The sequence below is a fragment of the Perna viridis genome, chromosome 11 (genome assembly GCF_037379345.1).
Source record: "Perna viridis isolate PV_CMFRI_1.1 ecotype Kerala chromosome 11, ASM3737934v1, whole genome shotgun sequence".
NCBI classification, from domain to species: domain Eukaryota; kingdom Metazoa; phylum Mollusca; class Bivalvia; order Mytilida; family Mytilidae; genus Perna; species Perna viridis.
In genome coordinates this window covers 5,165,291-5,180,636 of record NC_142455.1, presented here as the reverse complement: position 1 = coordinate 5,180,636, position 15,346 = coordinate 5,165,291, and the positions used below count along the sequence as shown (strand labels likewise).

The following is a 15,346-nucleotide window of genomic DNA, read 5'->3' as shown; positions in this document are numbered from 1 at the left end:
AATGGAAATGTAGTACTGTAACAGTTGTAAGCTGCAAAATGAACTATGTGAAGATTTCACTCCTTCGGAGGGAAAAGAAAGAAGTCAAAAAAATACATTCGTCCAGTGTTGACAGACAACATCTTCCTACTTTACAATTATAGCCCTGCGTAGTTCACTACAGACATTTGTCGAATGTACTTGACTGGTATCTATTTACATTTGACAGCCCGGGTTTTAACGTCTGAGTGCGCCTTAATACTGTCCATCACCAGACGCATACTTGGATGACTGTTTAAGTAAGTAAGTATACCCGGTTAAGAGTAAGTCCCAGGTAGTCTAGTGGTTAGGATTCCGCGCTCTCACCGCGGCGGCCGGGGTTCGATTCCCCGTCTGGGAATAATTTTTTCCTTTCCGTTTTTTTTCCCCCCATGAAGCCATTTTAAAACTATCAAATCCTTGTTTTGTTTATACCATGCTGTGGCGAATAGTTTGGCTACAAACAATCATTATTGTTTGTCTTCTCTCTTTTCATATCGATCTTTAATAGTCGAAGAGCTAGTTTCGCAACAGGTACTAATATAAAAAATGCAAGATGTTTATTAAGAAGGGGATGTAGCTCAGTGGTAGAGCGTTCGCTTTGCATGTGAAAGGCCCCGGGTTCGATCCCCGGCATCTCCACTTCTATATTTTTTTAACCTCTTTTTTCCTTAAAGATAATATGTTATTTCATCTTATCTGGTTTTTTAATTACAGAACAGTTGCTTCAGCTAGTGTAGCATCCGTTTGAAACTCCGAGTGAAGTCTTTTAATTGCACGATCCGCCTGACTGATCTCTACTACGACACTGTAACCTGTTTTCGCCATGTTTTACAATACAAGTGGACTATTTAGTATTAAATTATTTTAGCAGGCTATGACGGGGATGTAGCTCAGTGGTAGAGCGTTCGCTTCGCATGTGAAAGGCCCCGGGTTCGATCCCCGGCATCTCCATATTTTTTTCCTTGTTCATCCTGTCCAAGAGTGATCATACGTACAGTATTGTATATGTACACTTCTACTACAGTTTCTAAAAGAACGTCTTCCTTTCTCTTGCAGACAACTTGCAGTGTACGTTAAAGGTTACCCATAACCGATGCTGCAAAATGTAATTGAAAAAAATATGAAATAATATTTATAGACGAAACTTATTTCGATTTATAATGTCGGCTGCGCGGTCACCTTAATTCAATTTTGTCAGTCTCATCAAGATGTGTCCAAGAATGGTTGTCGTTCATTTACCTAGCACAAATCTCACTGGTGGTGTTTTTTGAGGGCACAAATGGAAATGTAGTACTGTAACAGTTGTAAGCTGCAAAATGAACTATGTGAAGATTTCACTCCTTCGGAGGGAAAAGAAAGAAGTCAAAAAAATACATTCGTCCAGTGTTGACAGACAACATCTTCCTACTTTACAATTATAGCCCTGCGTAGTTCACTACAGACATTTGTCGAATGTACTTGACTGGTATCTATTTACATTTGACAGCCCGGGTTTTAACGTCTGAGTGCGCCTTAATACTGTCCATCACCAGACGCATACTTGGATGACTGTTTAAGTAAGTAAGTATACCCGGTTAAGAGTAAGTCCCAGGTAGTCTAGTGGTTAGGATTCCGCGCTCTCACCGCGGCGGCCGGGGTTCGATTCCCCGTCTGGGAATAATTTTTTCCTTTCCGTTTTTTTTCCCCCCATGAAGCCATTTTAAAACTATCAAATCCTTGTTTTGTTTATACCATGCTGTGGCGAATAGTTTGGCTACAAACAATCATTATTGTTTGTCTTCTCTCTTTTCATATCGATCTTTAATAGTCGAAGAGCTAGTTTCGCAACAGGTACTAATATAAAAAATGCAAGATGTTTATTAAGAAGGGGATGTAGCTCAGTGGTAGAGCGTTCGCTTTGCATGTGAAAGGCCCCGGGTTCGATCCCCGGCATCTCCACTTCTATATTTTTTTAACCTCTTTTTTCCTTAAAGATAATATGTTATTTCATCTTATCTGGTTTTTTAATTACAGAACAGTTGCTTCAGCTAGTGTAGCATCCGTTTGAAACTCCGAGTGAAGTCTTTTAATTGCACGATCCGCCTGACTGATCTCTACTACGACACTGTAACCTGTTTTCGCCATGTTTTACAATACAAGTGGACTATTTAGTATTAAATTATTTTAGCAGGCTATGACGGGGATGTAGCTCAGTGGTAGAGCGTTCGCTTCGCATGTGAAAGGCCCCGGGTTCGATCCCCGGCATCTCCATATTTTTTTCCTTGTTCATCCTGTCCAAGTGATCATACGTACAGTATTGTATATGTACACTTCTACTACAGTTTCTAAAAGAACGTCTTCCTTTCTCTTGCAGACAACTTGCAGTGTACGTTAAAGGTTACCCATAACCAATGCTGCAAAATGTAATTGAAAAAAATATGAAATAATATTTATAGACGAAACTTATTTCGATTTATAATGTCGGCTGCGCGGTCACCTTAATTCAATTTTGTCAGTCTCATCAAGATGTGTCCAAGAATGGTTGTCGTTCATTTACCTAGCACAAATCTCACTGGTGGTGTTTTTTGAGGGCACAAATGGAAATGTAGTACTGTAACAGTTGTAAGCTGCAAAATGAACTATGTGAAGATTTCACTCCTTCGGAGGGAAAAGAAAGAAGTCAAAAAAATACATTCGTCCAGTGTTGACAGACAACATCTTCCTACTTTACAATTATAGCCCTGCGTAGTTCACTACAGACATTTGTCGAATGTACTTGACTGGTATCTATTTACATTTGACAGCCCGGGTTTTAACGTCTGAGTGCGCCTTAATACTGTCCATCACCAGACGCATACTTGGATGACTGTTTAAGTAAGTAAGTATACCCGGTTAAGAGTAAGTCCCAGGTAGTCTAGTGGTTAGGATTCCGCGCTCTCACCGCGGCGGCCGGGGTTCGATTCCCCGTCTGGGAATAATTTTTTCCTTTCCGTTTTTTTTCCCCCATGAAGCCATTTTAAAACTATCAAATCCTTGTTTTGTTTATACCATGCTGTGGCGAATAGTTTGGCTACAAACAATCATTATTGTTTGTCTTCTCTCTTTTCATATCGATCTTTAATAGTCGAAGAGCTAGTTTCGCAACAGGTACTAATATAAAAAATGCAAGATGTTTATTAAGAAGGGGATGTAGCTCAGTGGTAGAGCGTTCGCTTTGCATGTGAAAGGCCCCGGGTTCGATCCCCGGCATCTCCACTTCTATACTTTTTTAACCTCTTTTTTCCTTAAAGATAATATGTTATTTCATCTTATCTGGTTTTTTAATTACAGAACAGTTGCTTCAGCTAGTGTAGCATCCGTTTGAAACTCCGAGTGAAGTCTTTTAATTGCACGATCCGCCTGACTGATCTCTACTACGACACTGTAACCTGTTTTCGCCATGTTTTACAATACAAGTGGACTATTTAGTATTAAATTATTTTAGCAGGCTATGACGGGGATGTAGCTCAGTGGTAGAGCGTTCGCTTCGCATGTGAAAGGCCCCGGGTTCGATCCCCGGCATCTCCATATTTTTTTTCTTGTTCATCCTGTCCAAGAGTGATCATACGTACAGTATTGTATATGTACACTTCTACTACAGTTTCTAAAAGAACGTCTTCCTTTCTCTTGCAGACAACTTGCAGTGTACGTTAAAGGTTACCCATAACCAATGCTGCAAAATGTAATTGAAAAAAATATGAAATAATATTTATAGACGAAACTTATTTCGATTTATAATGTCGGCTGCGCGGTCACCTTAATTCAATTTTGTCAGTCTCAGCAAGATGTGTCCAAGAATGGTTGTCGTTCATTTACCTAGCACAAATCTCACTGGTGGTGTTTTTTGAGGGCACAAATGGAAATGTAGTACTGTAACAGTTGTAAGCTGCAAAATGAACTATGTGAAGATTTCACTCCTTCGGAGGGAAAAGAAAGAAGTCAAAAAAATACATTCGTCCAGTGTTGACAGACAACATCTTCCTACTTTACAATTATAGCCCTGCGTAGTTCACTACAGACATTTGTCGAATGTACTTGACTGGTATCTATTTACATTTGACAGCCCGGGTTTTAACGTCTGAGTGCGCCTTAATACTGTCCATCACCAGACGCATACTTGGATGACTGTTTAAGTAAGTAAGTATACCCGGTTAAGAGTAAGTCCCAGGTAGTCTAGTGGTTAGGATTCCGCGCTCTCACCGCGGCGGCCGGGGTTCGATTCCCCGTCTGGGAATAATTTTTTCCTTTCCGTTTTTTTTCCCCCATGAAGCCATTTTAAAACTATCAAATCCTTGTTTTGTTTATACCATGCTGTGGCGAATAGTTTGGCTACAAACAATCATTATTGTTTGTCTTCTCTCTTTTCATATCGATCTTTAATAGTCGAAGAGCTAGTTTCGCAACAGGTACTAATATAAAAAATGCAAGATGTTTATTAAGAAGGGGATGTAGCTCAGTGGTAGAGCGTTCGCTTTGCATGTGAAAGGCCCCGGGTTCGATCCCCGGCATCTCCACTTCTATATTTTTTTAACCTCTTTTTTCCTTAAAGATAATATGTTATTTCATCTTATCTGGTTTTTTAATTACAGAACAGTTGCTTCAGCTAGTGTAGCATCCGTTTGAAACTCCGAGTGAAGTCTTTTAATTGCACGATCCGCCTGACTGATCTCTACTACGACACTGTAACCTGTTTTCGCCATGTTTTACAATACAAGTGGACTATTTAGTATTAAATTATTTTAGCAGGCTATGACGGGGATGTAGCTCAGTGGTAGAGCGTTCGCTTCGCATGTGAAAGGCCCCGGGTTCGATCCCCGGCATCTCCATATTTTTTTCCTTGTTCATCCTGTCCAAGAGTGATCATACGTACAGTATTGTATATGTACACTTCTACTACAGTTTCTAAAAGAACGTCTTCCTTTCTCTTGCAGACAACTTGCAGTGTACGTTAAAGGTTACCCATAACCAATGCTGCAAAATGTAATTGAAAAAAATATGAAATAATATTTATAGACGAAACTTATTTCGATTTATAATGTCGGCTGCGCGGTCACCTTAATTCAATTTTGTCAGTCTCAGCAAGATGTGTCCAAGAATGGTTGTCGTTCATTTACCTAGCACAAATCTCACTGGTGGTGTTTTTTGAGGGCACAAATGGAAATGTAGTACTGTAACAGTTGTAAGCTGCAAAATGAACTATGTGAAGATTTCACTCCTTCGGAGGGAAAAGAAAGAAGTCAAAAAAATACATTCGTCCAGTGTTGACAGACAACATCTTCCTACTTTACAATTATAGCCCTGCGTAGTTCACTACAGACATTTGTCGAATGTACTTGACTGGTATCTATTTACATTTGACAGCCCGGGTTTTAACGTCTGAGTGCGCCTTAATACTGTCCATCACCAGACGCATACTTGGATGACTGTTTAAGTAAGTAAGTATACCCGGTTAAGAGTAAGTCCCAGGTAGTCTAGTGGTTAGGATTCCGCGCTCTCACCGCGGCGGCCGGGGTTCGATTCCCCGTCTGGGAATAATTTTTTCCTTTCCGTTTTTTTTCCCCCCATGAAGCCATTTTAAAACTATCAAATCCTTGTTTTGTTTATACCATGCTGTGGCGAATAGTTTGGCTACAAACAATCATTATTGTTTGTCTTCTCTCTTTTCATATCGATCTTTAATAGTCGAAGAGCTAGTTTCGCAACAGGTACTAATATAAAAAATGCAAGATGTTTATTAAGAAGGGGATGTAGCTCAGTGGTAGAGCGTTCGCTTTGCATGTGAAAGGCCCCGGGTTCGATCCCCGGCATCTCCACTTCTATATTTTTTTAACCTCTTTTTTCCTTAAAGATAATATGTTATTTCATCTTATCTGGTTTTTTAATTACAGAACAGTTGCTTCAGCTAGTGTAGCATCCGTTTGAAACTCCGAGTGAAGTCTTTTAATTGCACGATCCGCCTGACTGATCTCTACTACGACACTGTAACCTGTTTTCGCCATGTTTTACAATACAAGTGGACTATTTAGTATTAAATTATTTTAGCAGGCTATGACGGGGATGTAGCTCAGTGGTAGAGCGTTCGCTTCGCATGTGAAAGGCCCCGGGTTCGATCCCCGGCATCTCCATATTTTTTTCCTTGTTCATCCTGTCCAAGAGTGATCATACGTACAGTATTGTATATGTACACTTCTACTACAGTTTCTAAAAGAACGTCTTCCTTTCTCTTGCAGACAACTTGCAGTGTACGTTAAAGGTTACCCATAACCGATGCTGCAAAATGTAATTGAAAAAAATATGAAATAATATTTATAGACGAAACTTATTTCGATTTATAATGTCGGCTGCGCGGTCACCTTAATTCAATTTTGTCAGTCTCATCAAGATGTGTCCAAGAATGGTTGTCGTTCATTTACCTAGCACAAATCTCACTGGTGGTGTTTTTTGAGGGCACAAATGGAAATGTAGTACTGTAACAGTTGTAAGCTGCAAAATGAACTATGTGAAGATTTCACTCCTTCGGAGGGAAAAGAAAGAAGTCAAAAAAATACATTCGTCCAGTGTTGACAGACAACATCTTCCTACTTTACAATTATAGCCCTGCGTAGTTCACTACAGACATTTGTCGAATGTACTTGACTGGTATCTATTTACATTTGACAGCCCGGGTTTTAACGTCTGAGTGCGCCTTAATACTGTCCATCACCAGACGCATACTTGGATGACTGTTTAAGTAAGTAAGTATACCCGGTTAAGAGTAAGTCCCAGGTAGTCTAGTGGTTAGGATTCCGCGCTCTCACCGCGGCGGCCGGGGTTCGATTCCCCGTCTGGGAATAATTTTTTCCTTTCCGTTTTTTTTCCCCCATGAAGCCATTTTAAAACTATCAAATCCTTGTTTTGTTTATACCATGCTGTGGCGAATAGTTTGGCTACAAACAATCATTATTGTTTGTCTTCTCTCTTTTCATATCGATCTTTAATAGTCGAAGAGCAACAGGTACTAATATAAAAAATGCAAGATGTTTATTAAGAAGGGGATGTAGCTCAGTGGTAGAGCGTTCGCTTTGCATGTGAAAGGCCCCGGGTTCGATCCCCGGCATCTCCACTTCTATATTTTTTTAACCTCTTTTTTCCTTAAAGATAATATGTTATTTCATCTTATCTGGTTTTTTAATTACAGAACAGTTGCTTCAGCTAGTGTAGCATCCGTTTGAAACTCCGAGTGAAGTCTTTTAATTGCACGATCCGCCTGACTGATCTCTACTACGACACTGTAACCTGTTTTCGCCATGTTTTACAATACAAGTGGACTATTTAGTATTAAATTATTTTAGCAGGCTATGACGGGGATGTAGCTCAGTGGTAGAGCGTTCGCTTCGCATGTGAAAGGCCCCGGGTTCGATCCCCGGCATCTCCATATTTTTTTCCTTGTTCATCCTGTCCAAGAGTGATCATACGTACAGTATTGTATATGTACACTTCTACTACAGTTTCTAAAAGAACGTCTTCCTTTCTCTTGCAGACAACTTGCAGTGTACGTTAAAGGTTACCCATAACCAATGCTGCAAAATGTAATTGAAAAAAATATGAAATAATATTTATAGACGAAACTTATTTCGATTTATAATGTCGGCTGCGCGGTCACCTTAATTCAATTTTGTCAGTCTCAGCAAGATGTGTCCAAGAATGGTTGTCGTTCATTTACCTAGCACAAATCTCACTGGTGGTGTTTTTTGAGGGCACAAATGGAAATGTAGTACTGTAACAGTTGTAAGCTGCAAAATGAACTATGTGAAGATTTCACTCCTTCGGAGGGAAAAGAAAGAAGTCAAAAAAATACATTCGTCCAGTGTTGACAGACAACATCTTCCTACTTTACAATTATAGCCCTGCGTAGTTCACTACAGACATTTGTCGAATGTACTTGACTGGTATCTATTTACATTTGACAGCCCGGGTTTTAACGTCTGAGTGCGCCTTAATACTGTCCATCACCAGACGCATACTTGGATGACTGTTTAAGTAAGTAAGTATACCCGGTTAAGAGTAAGTCCCAGGTAGTCTAGTGGTTAGGATTCCGCGCTCTCACCGCGGCGGCCGGGGTTCGATTCCCCGTCTGGGAATAATTTTTTCCTTTCCGTTTTTTTTTCCCCCATGAAGCCATTTTAAAACTATCAAATCCTTGTTTTGTTTATACCATGCTGTGGCGAATAGTTTGGCTACAAACAATCATTATTGTTTGTCTTCTCTCTTTTCATATCGATCTTTAATAGTCGAAGAGCTAGTTTCGCAACAGGTACTAATATAAAAAATGCAAGATGTTTATTAAGAAGGGGATGTAGCTCAGTGGTAGAGCGTTCGCTTTGCATGTGAAAGGCCCCGGGTTCGATCCCCGGCATCTCCACTTCTATATTTTTTTAACCTCTTTTTTCCTTAAAGATAATATGTTATTTCATCTTATCTGGTTTTTTAATTACAGAACAGTTGCTTCAGCTAGTGTAGCATCCGTTTGAAACTCCGAGTGAAGTCTTTTAATTGCACGATCCGCCTGACTGATCTCTACTACGACACTGTAACCTGTTTTCGCCATGTTTTACAATACAAGTGGACTATTTAGTATTAAATTATTTTAGCAGGCTATGACGGGGATGTAGCTCAGTGGTAGAGCGTTCGCTTCGCATGTGAAAGGCCCCGGGTTCGATCCCCGGCATCTCCATATTTTTTTCCTTGTTCATCCTGTCCAAGAGTGATCATACGTACAGTATTGTATATGTACACTTCTACTACAGTTTCTAAAAGAACGTCTTCCTTTCTCTTGCAGACAACTTGCAGTGTACGTTAAAGGTTACCCATAACCAATGCTGCAAAATGTAATTGAAAAAAATATGAAATAATATTTATAGACGAAACTTATTTCGATTTATAATGTCGGCTGCGCGGTCACCTTAATTCAATTTTGTCAGTCTCAGCAAGATGTGTCCAAGAATGGTTGTCGTTCATTTACCTAGCACAAATCTCACTGGTGGTGTTTTTTGAGGGCACAAATGGAAATGTAGTACTGTAACAGTTGTAAGCTGCAAAATGAACTATGTGAAGATTTCACTCCTTCGGAGGGAAAAGAAAGAAGTCAAAAAAATACATTCGTCCAGTGTTGACAGACAACATCTTCCTACTTTACAATTATAGCCCTGCGTAGTTCACTACAGACATTTGTCGAATGTACTTGACTGGTATCTATTTACATTTGACAGCCCGGGTTTTAACGTCTGAGTGCGCCTTAATACTGTCCATCACCAGACGCATACTTGGATGACTGTTTAAGTAAGTAAGTATACCCGGTTAAGAGTAAGTCCCAGGTAGTCTAGTGGTTAGGATTCCGCGCTCTCACCGCGGCGGCCGGGGTTCGATTCCCCGTCTGGGAATAATTTTTTCCTTTCCGTTTTTTTTTTCCCCCATGAAGCCATTTTAAAACTATCAAATCCTTGTTTTGTTTATACCATGCTGTGGCGAATAGTTTGGCTACAAACAATCATTATTGTTTGTCTTCTCTCTTTTCATATCGATCTTTAATAGTCGAAGAGCTAGTTTCGCAACAGGTACTAATATAAAAAATGCAAGATGTTTATTAAGAAGGGGATGTAGCTCAGTGGTAGAGCGTTCGCTTTGCATGTGAAAGGCCCCGGGTTCGATCCCCGGCATCTCCACTTCTATATTTTTTTAACCTCTTTTTTCCTTAAAGATAATATGTTATTTCATCTTATCTGGTTTTTTAATTACAGAACAGTTGCTTCAGCTAGTGTAGCATCCGTTTGAAACTCCGAGTGAAGTCTTTTAATTGCACGATCCGCCTGACTGATCTCTACTACGACACTGTAACCTGTTTTCGCCATGTTTTACAATACAAGTGGACTATTTAGTATTAAATTATTTTAGCAGGCTATGACGGGGATGTAGCTCAGTGGTAGAGCGTTCGCTTCGCATGTGAAAGGCCCCGGGTTCGATCCCCGGCATCTCCATATTTTTTTCCTTGTTCATCCTGTCCAAGAGTGATCATACGTACAGTATTGTATATGTACACTTCTACTACAGTTTCTAAAAGAACGTCTTCCTTTCTCTTGCAGACAACTTGCAGTGTACGTTAAAGGTTACCCATAACCAATGCTGCAAAATGTAATTGAAAAAAATATGAAATAATATTTATAGACGAAACTTATTTCGATTTATAATGTCGGCTGCACGGTCACCTTAATTCAATTTTGTCAGTCTCAGCAAGATGTGTCCAAGAATGGTTGTCGTTCATTTACCTAGCACAAATCTCACTGGTGGTGTTTTTTGAGGGCACAAATGGAAATGTAGTACTGTAACAGTTGTAAGCTGCAAAATGAACTATGTGAAGATTTCACTCCTTCGGAGGGAAAAGAAAGAAGTCAAAAAAATACATTCGTCCAGTGTTGACAGACAACATCTTCCTACTTTACAATTATAGCCCTGCGTAGTTCACTACAGACATTTGTCGAATGTACTTGACTGGTATCTATTTACATTTGACAGCCCGGGTTTTAACGTCTGAGTGCGCCTTAATACTGTCCATCACCAGACGCATACTTGGATGACTGTTTAAGTAAGTAAGTATACCCGGTTAAGAGTAAGTCCCAGGTAGTCTAGTGGTTAGGATTCCGCGCTCTCACCGCGGCGGCCGGGGTTCGATTCCCCGTCTGGGAATAATTTTTTCCTTTCCGTTTTTTTTTTCCCCCATGAAGCCATTTTAAAACTATCAAATCCTTGTTTTGTTTATACCATGCTGTGGCGAATAGTTTAGCTACAAACAATCATTATTGTTTTTCTTCTCTCTTTTCATATCGATCTTTAATAGTCGAAGAGCTAGTTTCGCAACAGGTACTAATATAAAAAATGCAAGATGTTTATTAAGAAGGGGATGTAGCTCAGTGGTAGAGCGTTCGCTTTGCATGTGAAAGGCCCCGGGTTCGATCCCCGGCATCTCCACTTCTATATTTTTTTAACCTCTTTTTTCCTTAAAGATAATATGTTATTTCATCTTATCTGGTTTTTTAATTACAGAACAGTTGCTTCAGCTAGTGTAGCATCCGTTTGAAACTCCGAGTGAAGTCTTTTAATTGCACGATCCGCCTGACTGATCTCTACTACGACACTGTAACCTGTTTTCGCCATGTTTTACAATACAAGTGGACTATTTAGTATTAAATTATTTTAGCAGGCTATGACGGGGATGTAGCTCAGTGGTAGAGCGTTCGCTTCGCATGTGAAAGGCCCCGGGTTCGATCCCCGGCATCTCCATATTTTTTTCCTTGTTCATCCTGTCCAAGAGTGATCATACGTACAGTATTGTATATGTACACTTCTACTACAGTTTCTAAAAGAACGTCTTCCTTTCTCTTGCAGACAACTTGCAGTGTACGTTAAAGGTTACCCATAACCAATGCTGCAAAATGTAATTGAAAAAAATATGAAATAATATTTATAGACGAAACTTATTTCGATTTATAATGTCGGCTGCGCGGTCACCTTAATTCAATTTTGTCAGTCTCAGCAAGATGTGTCCAAGAATGGTTGTCGTTCATTTACCTAGCACAAATCTCACTGGTGGTGTTTTTTGAGGGCACAAATGGAAATGTAGTACTGTAACAGTTGTAAGCTGCAAAATGAACTATGTGAAGATTTCACTCCTTCGGAGGGAAAAGAAAGAAGTCAAAAAAATACATTCGTCCAGTGTTGACAGACAACATCTTCCTACTTTACAATTATAGCCCTGCGTAGTTCACTACAGACATTTGTCGAATGTACTTGACTGGTATCTATTTACATTTGACAGCCCGGGTTTTAACGTCTGAGTGCGCCTTAATACTGTCCATCACCAGACGCATACTTGGATGACTGTTTAAGTAAGTAAGTATACCCGGTTAAGAGTAAGTCCCAGGTAGTCTAGTGGTTAGGATTCCGCGCTCTCACCGCGGCGGCCGGGGTTCGATTCCCCGTCTGGGAATAATTTTTTCCTTTCCGTTTTTTTTTCCCCCCATGAAGCCATTTTAAAACTATCAAATCCTTGTTTTGTTTATACCATGCTGTGGCGAATAGTTTGGCTACAAACAATCATTATTGTTTGTCTTCTCTCTTTTCATATCGATCTTTAATAGTCGAAGAGCTAGTTTCGCAACAGGTACTAATATAAAAAATGCAAGATGTTTATTAAGAAGGGGATGTAGCTCAGTGGTAGAGCGTTCGCTTTGCATGTGAAAGGCCCCGGGTTCGATCCCCGGCATCTCCACTTCTATATTTTTTTAACCTCTTTTTTCCTTAAAGATAATATGTTATTTCATCTTATCTGGTTTTTTAATTACAGAACAGTTGCTTCAGCTAGTGTAGCATCCGTTTGAAACTCCGAGTGAAGTCTTTTAATTGCACGATCCGCCTGACTGATCTCTACTACGACACTGTAACCTGTTTTCGCCATGTTTTACAATACAAGTGGACTATTTAGTATTAAATTATTTTAGCAGGCTATGACGGGGATGTAGCTCAGTGGTAGAGCGTTCGCTTCGCATGTGAAAGGCCCCGGGTTCGATCCCCGGCATCTCCATATTTTTTTCCTTGTTCATCCTGTCCAAGTGATCATACGTACAGTATTGTATATGTACACTTCTACTACAGTTTCTAAAAGAACGTCTTCCTTTCTCTTGCAGACAACTTGCAGTGTACGTTAAAGGTTACCCATAACCAATGCTGCAAAATGTAATTGAAAAAAATATGAAATAATATTTATAGACGAAACTTATTTCGATTTATAATGTCGGCTGCGCGGTCACCTTAATTCAATTTTGTCAGTCTCAGCAAGATGTGTCCAAGAATGGTTGTCGTTCATTTACCTAGCACAAATCTCACTGGTGGTGTTTTTTGAGGGCACAAATGGAAATGTAGTACTGTAACAGTTGTAAGCTGCAAAATGAACTATGTGAAGATTTCACTCCTTCGGAGGGAAAAGAAAGAAGTCAAAAAAATACATTCGTCCAGTGTTGACAGACAACATCTTCCTACTTTACAATTATAGCCCTGCGTAGTTCACTACAGACATTTGTCGAATGTACTTGACTGGTATCTATTTACATTTGACAGCCCGGGTTTTAACGTCTGAGTGCGCCTTAATACTGTCCATCACCAGACGCATACTTGGATGACTGTTTAAGTAAGTAAGTATACCCGGTTAAGAGTAAGTCCCAGGTAGTCTAGTGGTTAGGATTCCGCGCTCTCACCGCGGCGGCCGGGGTTCGATTCCCCGTCTGGGAATAATTTTTTCCTTTCCGTTTTTTTTTCCCCCCATGAAGCCATTTTAAAACTATCAAATCCTTGTTTTGTTTATACCATGCTGTGGCGAATAGTTTGGCTACAAACAATCATTATTGTTTGTCTTCTCTCTTTTCATATCGATCTTTAATAGTCGAAGAGCTAGTTTCGCAACAGGTACTAATATAAAAAATGCAAGATGTTTATTAAGAAGGGGATGTAGCTCAGTGGTAGAGCGTTCGCTTTGCATGTGAAAGGCCCCGGGTTCGATCCCCGGCATCTCCACTTCTATATTTTTTTAACCTCTTTTTTCCTTAAAGATAATATGTTATTTCATCTTATCTGGTTTTTTAATTACAGAACAGTTGCTTCAGCTAGTGTAGCATCCGTTTGAAACTCCGAGTGAAGTCTTTTAATTGCACGATCCGCCTGACTGATCTCTACTACGACACTGTAACCTGTTTTCGCCATGTTTTACAATACAAGTGGACTATTTAGTATTAAATTATTTTAGCAGGCTATGACGGGGATGTAGCTCAGTGGTAGAGCGTTCGCTTCGCATGTGAAAGGCCCCGGGTTCGATCCCCGGCATCTCCATATTTTTTTCCTTGTTCATCCTGTCCAAGTGATCATACGTACAGTATTGTATATGTACACTTCTACTACAGTTTCTAAAAGAACGTCTTCCTTTCTCTTGCAGACAACTTGCAGTGTACGTTAAAGGTTACCCATAACCAATGCTGCAAAATGTAATTGAAAAAAATATGAAATAATATTTATAGACGAAACTTATTTCGATTTATAATGTCGGCTGCGCGGTCACCTTAATTCAATTTTGTCAGTCTCAGCAAGATGTGTCCAAGAATGGTTGTCGTTCATTTACCTAGCACAAATCTCACTGGTGGTGTTTTTTGAGGGCACAAATGGAAATGTAGTACTGTAACAGTTGTAAGCTGCAAAATGAACTATGTGAAGATTTCACTCCTTCGGAGGGAAAAGAAAGAAGTCAAAAAAATACATTCGTCCAGTGTTGACAGACAACATCTTCCTACTTTACAATTATAGCCCTGCGTAGTTCACTACAGACATTTGTCGAATGTACTTGACTGGTATCTATTTACATTTGACAGCCCGGGTTTTAACGTCTGAGTGCGCCTTAATACTGTCCATCACCAGACGCATACTTGGATGACTGTTTAAGTAAGTAAGTATACCCGGTTAAGAGTAAGTCCCAGGTAGTCTAGTGGTTAGGATTCCGCGCTCTCACCGCGGCGGCCGGGGTTCGATTCCCCGTCTGGGAATAATTTTTTCCTTTCCGTTTTTTTTTCCCCCATGAAGCCATTTTAAAACTATCAAATCCTTGTTTTGTTTATACCATACTGTGGCGAATAGTTTGGCTACAAACAATCATTATTGTTTGTCTTCTCTCTTTTCATATCGATCTTTAATAGTCGAAGAGCTAGTTTCGCAACAGGTACTAATATAAAAAATGCAAGATGTTTATTAAGAAGGGGATGTAGCTCAGTGGTAGAGCGTTCGCTTTGCATGTGAAAGGCCCCGGGTTCGATCCCCGGCATCTCCACTTCTATATTTTTTTAACCTCTTTTTTCCTTAAAGATAATATGTTATTTCATCTTATCTGGTTTTTTAATTACAGAACAGTTGCTTCAGCTAGTGTAGCATCCGTTTGAAACTCCGAGTGAAGTCTTTTAATTGCACGATCCGCCTGACTGATCTCTACTACGACACTGTAACCTGTTTTCGCCATGTTTTACAATACAAGTGGACTATTTAGTATTAAATTATTTTAGCAGGCTATGACGGGGATGTAGCTCAGTGGTAGAGCGTTCGCTTCGCATGTGAAAGGCCCCGGGTTCGATCCCCGGCATCTCTATATTTTTTTCCTTGTTCATCCTGTCCAAGAGTGATCATACGTACAGTATTGTATATGTACACTTCTACTACAGTTTCTAAAAGAACGTCTTCCTTTCTC

The 15,346-nt window shown here is 39.8% G+C and overlaps 36 non-coding genes across 36 annotated transcripts; all 36 read left to right on the top strand.

Annotated features, from left to right (window-relative positions):
- Nucleotides 1–307: 307 nt before the first annotated feature.
- On the top strand, nucleotides 308–379 carry Trnae-cuc (transfer RNA glutamic acid (anticodon CUC)). The gene has a single exon. It is a non-coding gene; the product is annotated as a tRNA-Glu (tRNA).
- Nucleotides 380–588: 209 nt separating this feature from the next.
- Trnaa-ugc (transfer RNA alanine (anticodon UGC)) lies at nucleotides 589–660 on the top strand. Its single transcript has one exon. It is a non-coding gene; the product is annotated as a tRNA-Ala (tRNA).
- A 240-nt stretch (nucleotides 661–900) lies between these two features.
- Trnaa-cgc (transfer RNA alanine (anticodon CGC)) lies at nucleotides 901–972 on the top strand. Its single transcript has one exon. It is a non-coding gene; the product is annotated as a tRNA-Ala (tRNA).
- Nucleotides 973–1,606: 634 nt separating this feature from the next.
- Nucleotides 1,607–1,678, top strand: Trnae-cuc (transfer RNA glutamic acid (anticodon CUC)). The gene has a single exon. It is a non-coding gene; the product is annotated as a tRNA-Glu (tRNA).
- Nucleotides 1,679–1,887: 209 nt separating this feature from the next.
- Nucleotides 1,888–1,959, top strand: Trnaa-ugc (transfer RNA alanine (anticodon UGC)). Its single transcript has one exon. It is a non-coding gene; the product is annotated as a tRNA-Ala (tRNA).
- Nucleotides 1,960–2,199: 240 nt separating this feature from the next.
- Nucleotides 2,200–2,271, top strand: Trnaa-cgc (transfer RNA alanine (anticodon CGC)). Its single transcript has one exon. It is a non-coding gene; the product is annotated as a tRNA-Ala (tRNA).
- A 632-nt stretch (nucleotides 2,272–2,903) lies between these two features.
- Trnae-cuc (transfer RNA glutamic acid (anticodon CUC)) lies at nucleotides 2,904–2,975 on the top strand. The gene has a single exon. It is a non-coding gene; the product is annotated as a tRNA-Glu (tRNA).
- A 208-nt stretch (nucleotides 2,976–3,183) lies between these two features.
- On the top strand, nucleotides 3,184–3,255 carry Trnaa-ugc (transfer RNA alanine (anticodon UGC)). The gene has a single exon. It is a non-coding gene; the product is annotated as a tRNA-Ala (tRNA).
- Nucleotides 3,256–3,495: 240 nt separating this feature from the next.
- Trnaa-cgc (transfer RNA alanine (anticodon CGC)) lies at nucleotides 3,496–3,567 on the top strand. The gene has a single exon. It is a non-coding gene; the product is annotated as a tRNA-Ala (tRNA).
- Nucleotides 3,568–4,201: 634 nt separating this feature from the next.
- Nucleotides 4,202–4,273, top strand: Trnae-cuc (transfer RNA glutamic acid (anticodon CUC)). Its single transcript has one exon. It is a non-coding gene; the product is annotated as a tRNA-Glu (tRNA).
- Nucleotides 4,274–4,481: 208 nt separating this feature from the next.
- Nucleotides 4,482–4,553, top strand: Trnaa-ugc (transfer RNA alanine (anticodon UGC)). The gene has a single exon. It is a non-coding gene; the product is annotated as a tRNA-Ala (tRNA).
- Nucleotides 4,554–4,793: 240 nt separating this feature from the next.
- Trnaa-cgc (transfer RNA alanine (anticodon CGC)) lies at nucleotides 4,794–4,865 on the top strand. Its single transcript has one exon. It is a non-coding gene; the product is annotated as a tRNA-Ala (tRNA).
- A 634-nt stretch (nucleotides 4,866–5,499) lies between these two features.
- Nucleotides 5,500–5,571, top strand: Trnae-cuc (transfer RNA glutamic acid (anticodon CUC)). Its single transcript has one exon. It is a non-coding gene; the product is annotated as a tRNA-Glu (tRNA).
- A 209-nt stretch (nucleotides 5,572–5,780) lies between these two features.
- Trnaa-ugc (transfer RNA alanine (anticodon UGC)) lies at nucleotides 5,781–5,852 on the top strand. Its single transcript has one exon. It is a non-coding gene; the product is annotated as a tRNA-Ala (tRNA).
- A 240-nt stretch (nucleotides 5,853–6,092) lies between these two features.
- On the top strand, nucleotides 6,093–6,164 carry Trnaa-cgc (transfer RNA alanine (anticodon CGC)). The gene has a single exon. It is a non-coding gene; the product is annotated as a tRNA-Ala (tRNA).
- Nucleotides 6,165–6,798: 634 nt separating this feature from the next.
- Nucleotides 6,799–6,870, top strand: Trnae-cuc (transfer RNA glutamic acid (anticodon CUC)). Its single transcript has one exon. It is a non-coding gene; the product is annotated as a tRNA-Glu (tRNA).
- Nucleotides 6,871–7,069: 199 nt separating this feature from the next.
- On the top strand, nucleotides 7,070–7,141 carry Trnaa-ugc (transfer RNA alanine (anticodon UGC)). Its single transcript has one exon. It is a non-coding gene; the product is annotated as a tRNA-Ala (tRNA).
- Nucleotides 7,142–7,381: 240 nt separating this feature from the next.
- On the top strand, nucleotides 7,382–7,453 carry Trnaa-cgc (transfer RNA alanine (anticodon CGC)). The gene has a single exon. It is a non-coding gene; the product is annotated as a tRNA-Ala (tRNA).
- Nucleotides 7,454–8,087: 634 nt separating this feature from the next.
- Trnae-cuc (transfer RNA glutamic acid (anticodon CUC)) lies at nucleotides 8,088–8,159 on the top strand. Its single transcript has one exon. It is a non-coding gene; the product is annotated as a tRNA-Glu (tRNA).
- Nucleotides 8,160–8,368: 209 nt separating this feature from the next.
- On the top strand, nucleotides 8,369–8,440 carry Trnaa-ugc (transfer RNA alanine (anticodon UGC)). The gene has a single exon. It is a non-coding gene; the product is annotated as a tRNA-Ala (tRNA).
- A 240-nt stretch (nucleotides 8,441–8,680) lies between these two features.
- Nucleotides 8,681–8,752, top strand: Trnaa-cgc (transfer RNA alanine (anticodon CGC)). The gene has a single exon. It is a non-coding gene; the product is annotated as a tRNA-Ala (tRNA).
- Nucleotides 8,753–9,386: 634 nt separating this feature from the next.
- Trnae-cuc (transfer RNA glutamic acid (anticodon CUC)) lies at nucleotides 9,387–9,458 on the top strand. Its single transcript has one exon. It is a non-coding gene; the product is annotated as a tRNA-Glu (tRNA).
- Nucleotides 9,459–9,668: 210 nt separating this feature from the next.
- Trnaa-ugc (transfer RNA alanine (anticodon UGC)) lies at nucleotides 9,669–9,740 on the top strand. Its single transcript has one exon. It is a non-coding gene; the product is annotated as a tRNA-Ala (tRNA).
- A 240-nt stretch (nucleotides 9,741–9,980) lies between these two features.
- On the top strand, nucleotides 9,981–10,052 carry Trnaa-cgc (transfer RNA alanine (anticodon CGC)). The gene has a single exon. It is a non-coding gene; the product is annotated as a tRNA-Ala (tRNA).
- A 634-nt stretch (nucleotides 10,053–10,686) lies between these two features.
- On the top strand, nucleotides 10,687–10,758 carry Trnae-cuc (transfer RNA glutamic acid (anticodon CUC)). The gene has a single exon. It is a non-coding gene; the product is annotated as a tRNA-Glu (tRNA).
- A 210-nt stretch (nucleotides 10,759–10,968) lies between these two features.
- Trnaa-ugc (transfer RNA alanine (anticodon UGC)) lies at nucleotides 10,969–11,040 on the top strand. The gene has a single exon. It is a non-coding gene; the product is annotated as a tRNA-Ala (tRNA).
- A 240-nt stretch (nucleotides 11,041–11,280) lies between these two features.
- Nucleotides 11,281–11,352, top strand: Trnaa-cgc (transfer RNA alanine (anticodon CGC)). Its single transcript has one exon. It is a non-coding gene; the product is annotated as a tRNA-Ala (tRNA).
- Nucleotides 11,353–11,986: 634 nt separating this feature from the next.
- Trnae-cuc (transfer RNA glutamic acid (anticodon CUC)) lies at nucleotides 11,987–12,058 on the top strand. The gene has a single exon. It is a non-coding gene; the product is annotated as a tRNA-Glu (tRNA).
- Nucleotides 12,059–12,268: 210 nt separating this feature from the next.
- Nucleotides 12,269–12,340, top strand: Trnaa-ugc (transfer RNA alanine (anticodon UGC)). Its single transcript has one exon. It is a non-coding gene; the product is annotated as a tRNA-Ala (tRNA).
- Nucleotides 12,341–12,580: 240 nt separating this feature from the next.
- Trnaa-cgc (transfer RNA alanine (anticodon CGC)) lies at nucleotides 12,581–12,652 on the top strand. Its single transcript has one exon. It is a non-coding gene; the product is annotated as a tRNA-Ala (tRNA).
- Nucleotides 12,653–13,284: 632 nt separating this feature from the next.
- Trnae-cuc (transfer RNA glutamic acid (anticodon CUC)) lies at nucleotides 13,285–13,356 on the top strand. The gene has a single exon. It is a non-coding gene; the product is annotated as a tRNA-Glu (tRNA).
- Nucleotides 13,357–13,566: 210 nt separating this feature from the next.
- On the top strand, nucleotides 13,567–13,638 carry Trnaa-ugc (transfer RNA alanine (anticodon UGC)). Its single transcript has one exon. It is a non-coding gene; the product is annotated as a tRNA-Ala (tRNA).
- A 240-nt stretch (nucleotides 13,639–13,878) lies between these two features.
- Trnaa-cgc (transfer RNA alanine (anticodon CGC)) lies at nucleotides 13,879–13,950 on the top strand. The gene has a single exon. It is a non-coding gene; the product is annotated as a tRNA-Ala (tRNA).
- Nucleotides 13,951–14,582: 632 nt separating this feature from the next.
- Trnae-cuc (transfer RNA glutamic acid (anticodon CUC)) lies at nucleotides 14,583–14,654 on the top strand. The gene has a single exon. It is a non-coding gene; the product is annotated as a tRNA-Glu (tRNA).
- Nucleotides 14,655–14,863: 209 nt separating this feature from the next.
- Trnaa-ugc (transfer RNA alanine (anticodon UGC)) lies at nucleotides 14,864–14,935 on the top strand. The gene has a single exon. It is a non-coding gene; the product is annotated as a tRNA-Ala (tRNA).
- A 240-nt stretch (nucleotides 14,936–15,175) lies between these two features.
- Trnaa-cgc (transfer RNA alanine (anticodon CGC)) lies at nucleotides 15,176–15,247 on the top strand. Its single transcript has one exon. It is a non-coding gene; the product is annotated as a tRNA-Ala (tRNA).
- Nucleotides 15,248–15,346: the final 99 nt, after the last annotated feature.